Source organism: Saccostrea echinata, unplaced genomic scaffold (assembly GCF_033153115.1).
Source record: "Saccostrea echinata isolate AGI-Se365-2 ecotype Australia unplaced genomic scaffold, CSIRO_AGI_Sech_v1 ptg000005l, whole genome shotgun sequence".
Taxonomy (NCBI): Eukaryota; Metazoa; Mollusca; class Bivalvia; order Ostreida; family Ostreidae; genus Saccostrea; species Saccostrea echinata.
The window spans coordinates 6528256-6545069 of record NW_026889754.1 but is presented as its reverse complement, the minus strand read 5'-3'; the positions used below and the strand labels follow the sequence as shown (position 1 = coordinate 6545069).

Genomic DNA, 16814 nt, shown 5'->3' with positions numbered 1-16814 from the left:
CAACTTTTCGTCCATTTTATATTTTTAAATAATTATTTTCTTTCAAATTTCGCTCGTTTAATTCTCTAATCACGGAAGTTCCCGAATACTAACGTCCAAAACCCAAAACGGGCGACCAGTAAATTATTTGACAGTTCTTGAAAGACGCAAGGGTTAGAGTATATGCCAAATAGAAACTGTCTAAAACTTCTTTCCTAATCACTCACTTGATTATTTTCTTATTTGCACCCTTAATCAAAGGAGTTTCTAGTTATAATTTATGGACCGGGGGGGGGGGGGGTCTTAATGATATTAATCATTATAGAGAATCTATTAAACAATGTGGCAAGTTTATATGAACAAGATTGAAAAACTGTTTCTCTTTTTACTACATGTGATTTATATAGAAGATCCAAAAGACCCAAAGGCTGTTTATACGCCAACGTATAAAGCGATTTAAACTTCTTTAAAAAGAATCTTGATCTAAATAATATTCAAAACACTCTGGCCAACCTGTTACTAAGGATAGATGGGCAAGGTCGCCATCTTGATGAAGTCACAAAGGATATCAGAGGAAAACATGGCATTCAGGAGAGATTAGAAAGTGTACAAAAACAAGCGAACGATACGATATATATAACCACTGAGCTGCATGAAAAACAGAAGAAGATGGAGAGAAAACTTAGCCGAATGAAGGATTACATAGTTCGACTGGAGTATTGTGTAAAGACTCAAAGTGAGCAGATTCTAGAGCTTAAAACTAGAGCAATGGAAGATAATATCATAGTGAGTGGAGTAGATGAAAAGGCGCCCGAGATTAAAAATCCAGAAAACCTTGCCAAGATCATTAGCAACGTGTTCACTGCAGAGATGGAGATACCAGCAGAGACTGTGGATAACCTACAGATCTATAAATTGTTCAGAATGGGTGAGTACGATAAACAACGAAAATATCCTAGGCCAATTTGTGTTCAATTTGCGAACAAATCACACAAAGATATCGTAATGAGGCACATTAAAATTCTTAAGGATAAGCAGTCACCAATAAGAGTGTCCCAACATCAACCGGAAGAAATCAGAGAAAAAAGGAAACACCAATATGATGTACAGAAACAATACGCGGACCGTAACATAGAGACCGTGTTGAAGGGTCAAAAGCTCATTTTCACACAAAGCAAATCTGTGTATAGAGATAAAATTGGTAGCCGACCTATGGCCGATGAGATCATCAGTGGAGAAGAGGTAAAGATCGCGATCAGTACGGGGAAGACCACAGAAGACAATGGAAACCTGTTTGCTGCCCACTCAACGCCAGTAGATTCCTATAAACAGGTGAGGCAATCGCTTGTGGAAGTTGTGCGTACAGAAAACACTGCCAGTGCAAGTCACAATATATATGCGTTCCGATTTTACACTAGTGATGGAACAGCGCATGAGGGATCTGAAGATGACGGCGAGCACGGAGCCGGGAGAATGTTACTCAAAGCACTCGCTGATAATGATATAAATAACGCACTGGTGGTCGTCTCGCGGTGGTGTGGTAGTAAAATCGGACCCAGACGTTTCACACATATCAACGAGGTTGGGTTAAGTGCAGCAAGAAATATGCCAGTCCCCGTCTGACGCTAAAATCAAAATCATGAACAGTCACAGGTTAAATATATATTAATAGTAACTCACGGTTAACTCACAGTTAACAATTGTGTACATTTTTTTTTTACTTTCATGGCAAATTTGTAATGCCTAAAATATTTATTTCAGTAGTTTTTCATAGGGTTATATTCATGCTGCATGTATATATTTATTTAAGGAAGCTCTAAACACTGCACGTTAAAGAGTTTTCCGGTAGGTCGGTAATTTTTGGTACATGGAGTGATCCGCCCTTTGAATTTATTCGGGAAAAAAAAATTCCGATAATATTCTAAAAATATGAAAATAAATTACCCCCCTTACCGCTCTTTAGGGTGAAAAAGGTAGAAATAGTGTAAATTTGTGAAGGCGACGAAATCATGGCAGACAAGTCTGACAACACTTCGTCTATTTTGAGAAGACGGTATAAAAGCGGAAGATTTCGGCCAAAATTTATGTCTGCTACAACTTTAGTTCCTTCAACTGAGGCAACAGAAAGAAAAACATTAGAGGATTCAAGGTAAACTTAACGATAATCGTTGCTATAAGGCTTTCGGAAAGTTGTAAAACAATATCATTGCGTCCTTAGAAGTAGAATGTTTTATTATTATTATATTTATTGAAATTTTGTTAAGGATGGATCATGGTTATGTAAGACCATCAGTTCCTATTCATGCTAACATATTATGAGTATCAGCGTTGACGAGGAGGACGAGGAAGAGAGAGATATGTACGATTATGTACGATAGATATTACAGTGGCGATGATCTGTCTGTAGACGAAGTTAATGAGGAAGACACTTTACATCCAGATATTACAAAGAATCTGCTTGATTGGAATGAGGTATTTCTTTATTTGTTCATATGATATGTAGCATTGTAAGTTAATTAAACATGTGAAGTGTTTGATAATATTATAAACCTTTCCTAAATAATGCCTACCCTATCTTTTCTTTATTTTTTAGGCTTTCTGCAAGCCACATGTTTTTTGTCTTTTCTATTAACACTGGTAATAAAATGGGCATGAAACGTGTGGAATGCAAAAATGTTCTTTAGTTTTCATCACCTTCCGTTTCTATTTTGATTAATTATTATATAATGTTATTTACATATTGTTATTTATTTGAATATTAATATTAGTTCCAATCAAATACATGTATCATTCAAAGAGTCGTCGAGTGGTAGAATTGGGTGTGCTAGCAGCACATCTACAGAAAGGATGCAAGAAATGTGGGGCTGTATTACATCTTTGGGATTGTATTCAAGAGAGGCATTATGGCCTTATTTTGTACATAAAGGTAAATGTCAAATTCATCTTCATCAAAATAAAAATTAATGCTAATAATAACAACACTTCAGTTTGTTAGTGTTCATCATGTTTCATATGAAATATTTCATTAATTTTGTAGTGTACCATATGCAGTTACATTTCAAACATTCCCACAGGAAAACGACATGAAAAAAAACATTTGGGATGTGAACACAAAGCTTAGTGCAGGTAATTTCAGAAAACTTTGCAATATGAACATTTAAGGCAACATAGTTGATAATGAATAATACATGTATTTTTTTTTCACCATTCATGTCTTGTAGGTATTGCCAACAGTGGAATAGGGTTTTCTGTTTTACAAATGTTATTTGCTTCATTGAATATCCCTGGTGTAGCAGCTGGAACAGTAGAGAAAAGAGACAGAGAAGCAGGAAAGGCCATCGAATCTGTTGCCCAAAAAGTTGCAAATGATGCTCTTGACGAAGAATTAAAAATGAATGACGGGTAATTTAAAAAAAATTAGTTTTATGAAAAATATATACCAAGCTTCACAATCTCTATCCATATTTTCTTTCAAATTCTTCTGTGAATGTGTAATTCTTTTTATCATATATTTTTAGAAAAGTTGAAATAAGAGTTGCAGCTGATGCTGGATGGCAAACTAGATCTAGTGGGAGTAAATATAACAGCTATTGAGGTATGCATTGAAGAAGAAACATATTTTTTAAAAATTTCTTTTTGTGAAAGAAAACTTATTTACGAACTGACTTATGAATATATCTCTATTTCTTTTTATAAACCACAGGTCACAGTGTACTAATAGGTGATAAATCTGGGAAGATAGTGCGATATGATTATAGATGCAGAAAATGCAGACTATGTGAAAATGCAAAAAGAAAAGGCATTCAGCCCATTGACCATGATTGCAGGTAAAATGTTGATAAGTATGAAATGTATAATGTGTAAAAAAAGAAATACATAGTTAAAAAAATCAGTGTCAGTAAATGGTGAAGGTTATTGCAAATCAATGTAATATTTCTTTTTATACCCCTGCTCCGAAGGAGAGGGGGGTATGCTGTTTTACCCTTGTGTGTCTAGCTCTGTGTGTGTGTGTCTGTCTGTCCATAACAATTTTCCTTGCAGTTTTTTCAGCAACTACTCATTGCAGATGCTTGAAATTTTAGCACATTCTTTGTTTAGCCATGCCATATGTTGGGATTCATTTTTGTACGAATCTGATGTCAATTTCCTGTTTATCTGTACATCTGTCTGTACCATACATAACAAATTTTTGTCGCAGTTTTCTCAGTAACTACTCTTTGCAAATGCATGAAAGTTTACACACTCTTTGTTTAGGCATGCAATATGGTATGATTCATTTCTGTTTGGATCTGATGTCAACTTCTTGTTTATCTGTATGTCTGTCTGTAACTAAACTTGTGTATATTCACATAGTGTATATTCACATCAAAGCAGGGGTATTACTAGTGAGCATTGGCTCACAGAATTCGTGTTTCCGCATGCTTATTTTTATATTTTACTTTACAGAAAGAATTGGGATGGCTCAGCCAAAGCTATGGAGCCTGACATGATTGTGGGCATGTTGAAAGACTTGGAAAAAGAGAATATTCATCCTCATGAATTTGTAATGGATTATGATAGTACCATCATTTCACGTGCAAGGAAAGAATGTGATCAAACTATTACAAAATTCAGTGACAGAAACCTAAAGAAAACATTTTCAAATAAACTATATGATTTGCAAAGAGTAAAAAAGTATCAACAACTTAGAGGAAAAACCATAACACATTTAAAGAAATGTTTTTCTTATGTTCTTGCCCAGCACCAGAAAAAACCTGAAGAGTTGAAAAAATCTTTATTGTGTATTATTCCTCATATGTATGGAGACCATCTGGCATGCCCTTCATGGTGTAAATTTCAGCGGAATCCTGCAAATTACATTCCACGGAATCTTCCATACAGCAGGTATCTAACATGCCTAGAGTTGAAAAAGGATTTGGAAGCAATTATTCAGACTTATGCTCAACAAGCTCAAAAACTATCTGATCTGGGATCCACACAAGCGTGCGAAAGTTTTAATCACATTGTTGCCTCAAAACATCCAAAAAACCTCTTCCTGTCAGGATCAGAAAATACAAGTTTCAGAATTGCTGCAGCTGTTGCACAGAAAAACATTGGAAAGTCTTATATACCACAAGTAGGTATATATGTATAATGCAAAAAATTATGTAATATAAAATAATCATATCTTCTCATTTTATGTAAATGAAATAATATGAGTAATATTTTTTTTACATGTATATTTACAGGTCAATGACCAATTGAATATGTCACCTGGAGCCTATACTGAAATGGCGGTTGAAAAGATGGACAGAAAGAGAAAGTTACAGAAGATTAGACAGAGTAGTGCAGAGTGCAAGAAAAGGAGATGTGAAATTAGGAAATCCTCAAGTCAAGATCAGGGTAGTAAAGAAGTGCGTGAAGGAAAAACGTATGAAGCATCAGTTGGACTAGAGGAAATGGATGAGGATCAGGACATCAATTCCATTCCAAGTGCCTCTGTTGAACCAGAGAAAATACCAGTCACAAATACCGATTGCACACTTGTTTACTTTGACATAGAAACAACAGGTTTAGGTAAATTTTTACACAATGTACAAAAGTTATACATATTTCCATGAGACATTATATATATATATCTTTTTTTTCAAGGTACATTGTTTTAGATATGTTTTCTAGGTTCATCATCAGAAATATTGGAAATAGGAGCTGCAAGAGGACATGACATCTTTCAGAAGTACATAAAACCCAGTGGTACAATATCTGCAAAAGCAACTTGTTTGACTGGTCTACATATGAAAAACAATGACCTATACTACAGAGATCAAGAACTTACAACAACAGACTTGAAATCAGCACTCCGAAAGTTTTCAGAGTGGTTATCGGACACAAATTCTAATATTCGTGTAAGCCACAATGGATTCCGGTTTGACTTTCCATTATTTATGCAAAGCATTACAGCACAAAATATTGTGATGAATACATGAATTGCCGGTTTTATAGACACTTTGGAGGTTTTTAAAAATTCTAATGTAAAGACACAAACTGGCAGCTTTTCTCAGGAGTTTCTTTTGAGAGAAGCAGGTATCCAATCGACAGGAGTTTCTCATTGTGCCCTAACGGATGCTATGGACCTACAAAATTTAGTGAATTTTCATAACATTCCTTTCAACACTCTGTTGAGGCAAAGTGCAGTTTACAATTATGTTTTACAGCATCAAACATTTTCTCTAGTAAAGAATGACAATTTGAAATCTCTTCAAGTCTTAGTTCTGGGAAAAGTTATTACAGAATTCATGGCAAATAAAATTGCAGAATCAGGTTTAAATATGAAATATATTAAATTAGCACACTCAAGAAATGGTGAAGATGGAGTAAAAAACTTGTTTCAAGAAATTGTAAATGGAAAAGCAAGAGTTTCAAAATGTAAGAAAATAATCAATTCAGTGTCCAATTATTTATCTAGTCAGTCGTAAAGAGTTACTTCCCTTTGTTTTTCATAATTGTAAATATATTATTTCATTTTTTTTCTCTCTTATATACCTGGCTCCACCATGTAAGATATGAATTTTTGTACACCATATGGCCAAACCTTTGTTTTTATTTTTAGAAAATTTCAGAAATTTCATATTTAAAAAAGATATGTGTGATTATCATTTCATTTTTCATCATCTGTTGTATGAAATGTTAAATATTTCTGAATTTGTCATTGTCATTCTGTGTGTTTATTATTTTTTTATATTTTGATTGATGTAACCCTGGACTAAGACTTTAAGAGATTTCAAAGTAATTTAAATATCTAATAAATAAACTTTTTTTCACTTTCATACATATTTCCTTATTTTTGTCATTTTTTCTTAAAAAAAAAGTGGCATCCTTGTATGAAAATATTTTTAAAAAATTGTTAGTGCACCAAGTTATAGTATATATTTCTTTAAAGTCTTAAATTTTCCTCATTGTTGGTGTTTAGAGCTTCCTTAAGTTTGTGTTTGATATTTTCCGGAATTTGCTAGTTTATACATCGCAATTTTGGATTATTTTTAAAGTCTTGATTTCCGGTGTAGAAATCGTGCAACATGGATCGTGTTTACTTGTAAGTTTCGATCAATTTTCTACCTTATCACTCAACACAGGGCGGATCTATGTGCATAATTTCAATTTTATTCTAGTGTATAGTATGAAAATATGGTATGGATAAATATTTGTTGTAATTACATTGCAGACATATTCCGTTAATAGATATAACAAACATGGTAACTACAACAAACTGAAAAAAAAAAACCCGAACAGGAAAGGAATTGAGTATATAGGTTTCCTCCCAACCGAAACTACTTTTCTATAATTTTAACAATTCTTTTTTTTTTTAAGGTTAGCATAAAGTTAGGTTTTTGGTAAATTTTGCATATTTTTGAAATGATAGTAGGCGTGTTTGAGCTCAACTACTTCTTTGTCACCCCTACCAATGTTATTGTTATTTAAATTTACATCACGTGGTTTTTCTTGAACTAGTCAAAGGTCATTAGGTTCGCAGTGAAAGAAAACCTTCACACCTATAGTCTGTTTTCTGTATAAAACTCTTGACATACCAGTTTCGATTAATACGGCAGACCTTTACCTTTTCATTCTTTTGAAAAAAAAACCCAGTATATCAATGAAATAACATCTCAACAAAATGATATATTTTGTGGAAACCCTAGAAGTTCATCCCAACAAAAATGAATGTAATGAAGTACATGTAATTACATATGGGGAATACACATCTGAGTATTATTATAAATTTTATGTTTTTTTTAGATTTACTTGAATAATGTTTTTATTAAAAACATTATTCAAGTAAATCTAAAAAAACATTGAACTCAAACAATGAGTTCCTGTGACAGCCATTTATTCCGCAAGTTAATTGGCTATTGCTTGGACACTATCAAATTGTTCCGCTGCCTGAAGACTACTTATGATATTTTCGAGTATTTCGACATCCTGCTCATCGTTGTCCTCCTCCAACTTCAAGCGCTTTGTTTGGGAAGTACAGCTTAGCATTCTTTGTTTTTTTAAAACAAAACCTGCAAAAACACCTCTGATTTGTTGGTGTGTCAACCATTCACTTGGGCTAAAAAGTCTCTCCCCATCAAAGTCTTTTTCAGATCGCATCTGTCTGCTTACAGTGTATGGATTGGCTTTTCGGCCAGTTTTCTCTCCTCCATCATAAATCTCAAGCAAATACTTTTTCACCTTACTTGAAAACCTTGTATTTTTCTTCCGCTGCTTCAGTGCGTATGCCGGTGTCTCATACGAGACTTCATCAGCAGGGTTAATATCACATGTTTCCACACTGACACTGGGCTGAGTAGATCTGATTTTGGTGCATACTTCTGCCCACATTCTCTTTGAAGTGTCCAGTATGTTGTCGGTCTTTTCATTGTCATAAACATGATTACCAACTGCTAGGTGGTTAAGCAGTTGATTCTCCTTTCTGAACTCTTTTACACAGTCAGGATCACAACATGACAGTAAACGACTTGTAGATTTTCTTTGTCTTGTCTTCTCAGAGGGTGGCTTTGGGTTTGCAACAATCTGTGTGCATAAAAAAAATGAACTAAAGTAAGAAAAAAAAAACATATGTGTTAAATTCATTAATAGAATAATACCAAGATTGTGCTATATGACGCAAATGAAAATTACAACAAACCGGCTTCTGGGATGTCCACCATATTTTTTGTAACTGCTTCAAGCTTTTCAGATGAAATAAATTGCTCTCCAAAACCATCAGACTTGAATGCCAAAATACCATTGTCTTTAAAGATGAAGTTGTTGTACTGACTTATGGCAATCTTCAGTTGACCAGATAGTATAGGCTGGGCGTTCATGTCCACATCAATTATGGAAGTTAATGTATTCCGGACTCCCCCATGACTCTCAAGTGCATCTTTCATCTCGTACACATTTGTAACATCATTGCCTTCATTGATGTAATTCAAGATGTGCATTCTACAACTTCCTGTGCGAGAGTCGCACAAATCTTTTCCTGACTGGGCTTCACTGAAATTATATTCTCTGATCGTTACATGCATGTTGTTCCTTAATTTCCAGAGGCATGTCAGAAGGGGAAGACAGTGATAGCATCCTGCATTATCAGAGCGCAAATAAACTTCTTTCAAATGTGGGTGACTCTCATGAAGCACCTGCAAAATGTGGATCAGGATTTTTTAAACTGTGAACCAACCCTGTGTGCAATGTTGAAGAAGGTGCACATAAGAAAGAATGTCCACTGATTCATCATCTTCTGCATCATTTCTTCGTAAGAGTACACATGAAACCTGCCAACTGATCCCTTGTTTTCCATACCATTCACTCTGAGTTTCTCTAAATGTCTGTGGCAAATATTTCATAGCCCAGTCAATAATTATGAGTCCTTGATCATCTTTAAGATTGTTCAGAATATCACTTTTACAGGCATCCTGATTAACAGTTCGTATGCAGTGATCTCGCCAGTTCACAATTTTCTCACACGATAACTCTACATCATGTTGAATTTCCTCTTTAACACTTGCATCACAGTGAACATCTTCAAGGCATTGAGCAATGTCAGTGGTGACATTTTTTATTTGTCGGCAAGATATGCAGGTCTCTGAATGTTGATGGTCACATGGCAAATCAGATAGAGCATATTGCATACAGTGTTCAATGCATGTGCTTTTTGTGCTGAGGTGTGTTTTGAATTGGTTCTTCAGATGCAGTTTTACAGCTTGTAATTGATTCTTAAGTCTTTCACTTTTCCGTCATGAAGTCCCACTTCAGATAACTTTTCTAATGCTTTTTCAATGGTGGAAATTCCCAATTCCCCTTCACTCGCAAGGTTGTCAATACCATGTAATGACTTCAACTGTGAAGCTGCACAAACTTTCACTATCTTGTATAGAGTTGCCCTTGATGGTGGTGCAATTTCATTGTCTTGACAATATGCCATGTATGCATTGATGAGTCTTGATGCAATCATTGTGCGAATTACTTTAGGTACTTTGACCTCCAATCCTGATGAGAGTTTCAAGTGTTTGGAACCAAAACTCACTGTGTGGAGGTACATAGGAGCTGATATGAATTCTACGAAGTGCTGGATTCTCCCTTTTGAAATTCTTATCCCTACAATTTTAGGTGGTGCAACATAATGTCCAGGCCAGAAGGTAGCTGCATGTTTTCTTGCCACATCTATATGGTGGATTGTCAAACACTCAATCATCCTCAACAGTATGGATTTGATATATTTACTTGCAATTAGGGATAGAATCTGAGTGCGAGTTGTATGATCTATAGCCTTCTTGTATGCCTCAATTACTGTGTCTGTCATTGAATCTTGATGGAATATGGCTGAGCCTTTGTAGCTGTTGATCACTTCATCTAGGAGTTGTTGACTCTGGGCAGGACCAATGATGTCACAATATATTCAAAAGCAGCTTTTGCATGACGCACATAATATGCTCTTGTTGAGTATTGCAAGTCCTGCAGAGGTTGGCTTACTTGGGAGCGTAGGCATTCCATGTGGCCGTTTGTCAACATTTGCATTGCATCATTGTATTTCTACCTTAAAGACTTTTGCATATCTGACCAATTTGATGCTGCAGTGGACTGAGACAAATGCAGAGATTCACTATCTGACATCATGATATCTGTAAAGAATAAAAATATAATTATTTACATACAACTGATGAAGGGTGATGAGTATACGAGAAAAAGAAATACTAGAAGCACATTTGGGGATCAAGTTTGTAAAACTTTGCAGTAAGTGTTTTGCATAAATTTCTTTGACATATATGAAATGATGTTAACAATTCTTACTAGGAATGTCTAAAAACTTTTTTCATTCTTGCACCATTGTACAGATATGAAAACAGACATAATCAATCAGTAAATTATAAATATATTGATATCCAAACACTCTAATATTGTGTGGATTTTTTTTTTTTCTCTCAAATTTTTATGGTTTCTTTGGTTGGACCAGGGCTAAATTGGGTATCAAATTTTGCATATTAAAGCATGTATAAAGGAGGTAAATATTCTTTAATACTTTTTTTTCCAGAACATCAAGGCCTCTTTATTCATATTCATTTTGAAGCATCCCATTATGTATGGATTCTTGTTTAATCACAAACTGTTTGGGACTAAGGTGTGGTCACAATCTGGGGGTCAAAATAAGATAAAGAAGGAAATACAAGTATTCAAACACCTTCAGAACATGGCCAAAGGTAAATCAGGTGTCTTGTGGACTATGGGCTTTATTCTTAGTAGTAGCTCAGAAAAATTCGCTTGAGCTTTAGAGCTTTTCAAATAAATTTATTTTAATAAGGTCACTTAAAATGGTTTCAGTATAGGAGAAATTTCATTACAATGTCCATTGTAAAATAAATGAGAGCAAAGAATTACCACAGGGAAACCCGGTTATTTGTATATGCTGACCTTGGTCAAGTTCATTTGTCTGAGAGACACGTGATACTACATCAGTTTCTTCAGCAGGGTTAACATTGTTGTTAACATCTGAAAATGTAGAGCATTCATCTTATGAAGTATTTAAATTTTATATATAATTAATAATGATTACAAAAACAAGTAGCCCACGGGCCTTAACGGTCACCTGAATATAATACAAAATTGCAAATGATCCACAGAAGTATAGAGTAAAAGAGAATAAACATAAAGATGAAACTATCTTGTCAAAATGGAAGACAATTAGGATGACCAGGAATCAATAAAATAATTAATCTGGTGCTCAGTAACAAATCTAAAGTAGATCTATTTTCTTGCCTGTACTTGCTCCCACATGTTACAATCACCATTCTGACTAAACAAAACAGTAGTGCTTAAGCACTTTCAGAAAACTAATCACTCTTTCTCATCATAACCATGTACTAAATACGTTTGCTAAATACTCAAGGGCAAAAAAATATGAGCTATGAATTTCATAATTTTGGAAGAGGTATCCTTGCTCATCATAACCATGCAAGGTTTACCATTTGATAAATTTCAATATATGACAAATTTAGCCCCTCTCTGGGCCTTGCATTTGACCTGGGATACATGAATTTCATAATTTTTGTAGTGTGCTAACTATTCATTATTATCATACAAACAATATGCCTGCTAGAAAAAGATTTTTGTTCCCACTTTTGTGAAAGCAAGGAGACATTAAATCTCAATCGTTTGTCAGTCTGTCACAAAAGAAGCTGAAAATACTTGAAAATTAGAAATATGTCCATAGGACATGAATGTCCCGCCGAGGGTATATTAATAATGCAACATTTTAACACAAATTGAGAAAAGTAAGGTCAAGGTCAAAGGAAAGGTCAAAGTGAAAAAATATTGATACAGTTAAATAGCTTACATCAGTATGTATCAGCATATGAAGTTTGACACTAATTTAAGAAAAGTGAGATCAAGGTCAAAAGAAAGGTCAAGGTCAATAATTGTTGTTGCAGTTGAAAAGGTTACATCAGTATGTATTAGCATATGAAGTTTGATAAAAATATTATGAATGGTTTCTTTAAAACTGAGCTAAACACTAAACACAAGAAAAGTGAGGTCAAGGTCAAAGGAAAGGTCAAGGTCAAAAACGTTGATGCAGTTGAATAGCTCTCATCATTATGTATCAGCATATGAAGTTTGATAACACTATCTTGAATGGCATCTTTAAAACTGGGCTAAAACTTATTTAGGAAAAGTGAGGTCAAGGTCAAAGGAAAGGTCAAGGTAGAAAAATACTGATGTAGTTGAATAGCTCTCATCAGTATGTATCCGCATATGAAGTTTGTTAAAAATATCTTGAATGGTTTCATTAAAACTGAGCTAAACTTAGTACTAATTTAAGAAAAGTGAGGTCAAGGTCTAAAGAAAGGTCAAGATCAAAAAATGTTGATGCAGTTGAATAGCTTACATCAGTATGTATCAACATATGAAGTTTGATTACACTATCTTGAATGGTATTTTTAAAACTGAGCTAAACACTAATTTAAGAAAAGTGAGGTCAAGGTCAAAGGAAAGGTCAAGGTCAAAAAATGTTGATGCAGTTGCATAGCTCTCATCAAACTGATCTTTGAAACTGAGCTTTGAACAGAGTTTAACGCAAAGTGTGACAGAAGGACGAGAGACGGACATGACAAACACTATATGCCCCGGCCATATTCATGGTGGGGCATAAAAATTGCCAATGCAATACAAAGGAAGGACTACAGACAAAAATTGATAGCAAAATGTCACCTGAAAAACTCAGGTGACCTAAAAATATAAATGTTTTTTAATCAAAAATTTTGCATAAATAGTCTGAAAGTTTAAGGAAACCATTCACAAACAACATACCATTGACTTCAGTGCAGTCTCTCAGATTAGGTGAAGGTAATGAGGCACTAGTTGACATGGTCAGCTGCTCAACTCTGTCTAAGTGAAAAGGAAATATATGGAGATAACAAACAGTATTCAAGCTCAAAAGTCCATTCAAACAATACAAATCAGGAGCGGTGCAAACATGGACCTGTATATAATGAGGGACACATCCCATATTACTTGTCTTGTTTGGAATGCATAATTTGGTCAATCCATAACCCCCCAACTCCAACCACCAAAAACAGAAAAAAAAACATGGATCCATCCCTAATGCCAATAAACTGGAAATATTTATGATATACTAATAAAAGTAATTACCTTTTATTTCTTCCACAATTTGTTCACCAAGACCGAGATCTGCTTTGTGTTTAGAAACACATGTTCTGCATACAGCTTAAAATAAGACATTTAAAAAGAATTATTAATATGTGTCCTCATGAATAAGGTTTTCTGTTTTCTTTATGAATACTTGGTCAGTTTTGCTATGGTTTCTAGCTAATTAAGACCTAGCTTCATGACTGATTTACATATACATGGGTGCTATTACAAAAGAAATCATGATCAGTAAATGTAAGTGTTTCTAACATCTTGCTTATACTTTTGAAAAGTTTAATGTACACAATAATTTGCAAAAAAACATATCTGGGTCTTAGTCTTTAAACATATTTTGGTCTCAGTTTTAAATTCTTTTGTAAAATGGGGTCTTGGCTCAGTATGTGCTTTTGGTACAAAATATCTTATCAACCTGACCTGATACATGTATTCACAAGACCTTACATGTACATGTACTTCAACATCATGGCTTACTAGACTTGGCTGACCTTAGTAACATTTCACATATAATTAATATGAATCAAATAAATACATACATGGTTAGGCCATCTTTAAAAAATTGTTTGGTTGCCCTCTCCCAACCGACTGACTAAAAATAGCCCGACTTAAATTACGTTTTCAACCTGAGCCAAAATATTGTTTATCTATCGATCAAGACAGTAACCATATATTTTGTTTATCCTGCAATGTATTTTTACATCTGACCTCCAAAACGAGCTTCATTAAACCGATTTAGGCACTTTTTTGCAGTTGAAACTAAAACGCCACATGGCATAAACATTGCAATATTTTTGACGTCACAATGCTTTTAAAATGTGGGAATACATGCAAAAGGCTTTATTAGGGCATTGACCGAATATTGTTTTACTTTACTAGATTACCTTGATAGCACCGATAGAAATTTACGTCATAATTTATGCGCATAAATTAATATTAGTTTCTCGCTAGAGGCGCTGTAGTCGGTTCGGACAAAAAGTTACGATGGCGGCTGATTTGTTACTAGAAGAGGACATTCCCGGGGCAAAGTTTGTTCACGCGTCGGTAGAGGAACACACAAATATTCAGTTAAAAAGATGGTTGAAATGTCGTGGGTTTCCTACTTCTGGAAAACGACCGGATTTGATAGAAAGGTACCCAATGTTTGATAATGTTTTATGCAAACAGCGAAAACCACGAGTATCACGATTGAAACATTAACGTAAACAATAAATTATTAACATTTTTTTCTCAGTAATGTTTCGTTTCAATTAAATTAATAAATGATTAAATCTACAAAAAACAAAAACAAAACATGTACGCTTTGACCTTTTGGCCATTAAATGACTTTCCTAATATTATGCAGATGCCAGAATGCTGTAAACAACAATGTTAAAATTGATCTGAAAGTTGACGATGGTAAATGGCTGAAACTTAAAAAGAATCCAACACCCGCTGCATCCCAAGTTCCCTATGTTCCAATTCAAGGCTGGAAGAAATTTCCATCTGTGTCTATACCAAAACATTTTAATCATGGGTATATCTACTATTACCTTGTGGAATCAGTAGCATCAGTAGAGTGTGACTCAAACAGCTCTGATGATGACTGTCAAGATGATGTACATACTAGCAAACCATTTACTAAGGGTATGAATCTTTTTAGGAGTGGTCATGTGAAAAACATACATGATGTCAGTTGTAAAGGACACTATTTTGTTAAAGCAACAGTGTTGGCTTCCTACTCACAACATTTCTACAACTGTACAATAACATTATCCGAATCATCAGGATCAGTATTAGAGGGAACATGCACTTGCTCTGCTTCTGGCTTGGGCAGATGTTCTCATGTTGCAGCTCTGTTGTTTACATTGGAGGACTACACTATTGAATTTGGGACCGACTTGCCTACCTGCACAGACAAACTACTACAGTGGAACAAAGGTAGAAGAAAAAATAAGAATCCTGAGACAATTTTCAACAAGGAATACAAGTCCATGAAAAAAACTCTTAAACGTCAAAAAACCTCAGTCAAAAATATCTTAAACTCTGATCCAAGACCTGAAGAACTGAGGGAGAATGATGTATCAAATGCACAGAAAAATGAATTTCTATCAAATTTAGTCATGAATGGACAAGAATGTGGATGGACAAATTTATTAGATTTTCATTATGAAAATTTCAGCATAGATGATTATGGTGTAGATATTCTAAAGATTCAATGTAGACAATTTATTGATAATTTAAAAGAAATGTGTTCTGATAAATGTTCCCCATTTGTAGTTGATAACACAGTAGGTCAGGCATTATCTCTGAACTGGCAGGTAAATAGATGGTGCAGGGTAACAGCATCAAATGCGAAAGATATCAAATGTGTCAGAACAGGTATTACGAGTCTAGTCAATAGACTTCTGTGGTCAGTTTCCCCTATAACAGCAGCCCTACTGTATGGGAGTGAACATGAATCTGATGCTCTTGCACATTACAGACAACAACATCCAAACTACAATGTGCAGGAAACGGGTTTGTGGTTGAACCCAAAACACCCTACTCTTGGATGTAGTCCTGATGGAATATTCATTGATAAATTAAATGAAACAAAGGGTCTAGTTGAGATCAAATGCCCATATGTGCTTAGAAATTGTAATCCCTTGAATTTCATAGACAATCTGTCAACAAAGCAATGTAGAAATTTTTGTTGTGTTAAAGATAATCAAGGAAATTTGAGACTCAAAAGAAATCACAAATACTATTATCAGATTCAAATGCAGTTAGCTTTGTGTGAATTAGACGTTTGCGACTTTGTTGTCTGGTCTCCAAAGGGTATGTCAGTGGAGAGAATATCTGTCAGTAATGACTTGTGGTCTTACATGTGTCCTCAACTTGAGGCTTTTCATAGAGAATATCTTGTTCCAGAATTTTTCCTCATGCGGCTACCTCGTGAACTTGAAATTATACAGTTTAAGTATTAGTTTACGTTTGTACATAATAAAACAAAGTTTTCATTCATTCTTGTGTACTGTTTTATTTTGCAAATTCACAGATAAGTAAATAAGTGCATACAGGTATTGGTAATCTTTCTGATCAGTTAAAGATTAAACCAACAATATCAAGAAAATCCTGAAAATGCCACAGAAAATGGTTAAAAATCAAATTCATTAATTTCTTCTGACAAAGATTATTCA

At 34.5% G+C, this 16814-nt stretch overlaps 1 long non-coding RNA gene across 1 annotated transcript; it reads left to right on the top strand.

The window, feature by feature from the left end:
* Nucleotides 1–3498: 3498 nt before the first annotated feature.
* On the top strand, nucleotides 3499–4525 carry LOC133180018 (uncharacterized). The gene is made up of 3 exons (XR_009720241.1): nucleotides 3499–3574; nucleotides 3683–3806; nucleotides 4426–4525. It is a non-coding gene; the product is annotated as an uncharacterized LOC133180018 (long non-coding RNA).
* Nucleotides 4526–16814: the final 12289 nt, after the last annotated feature.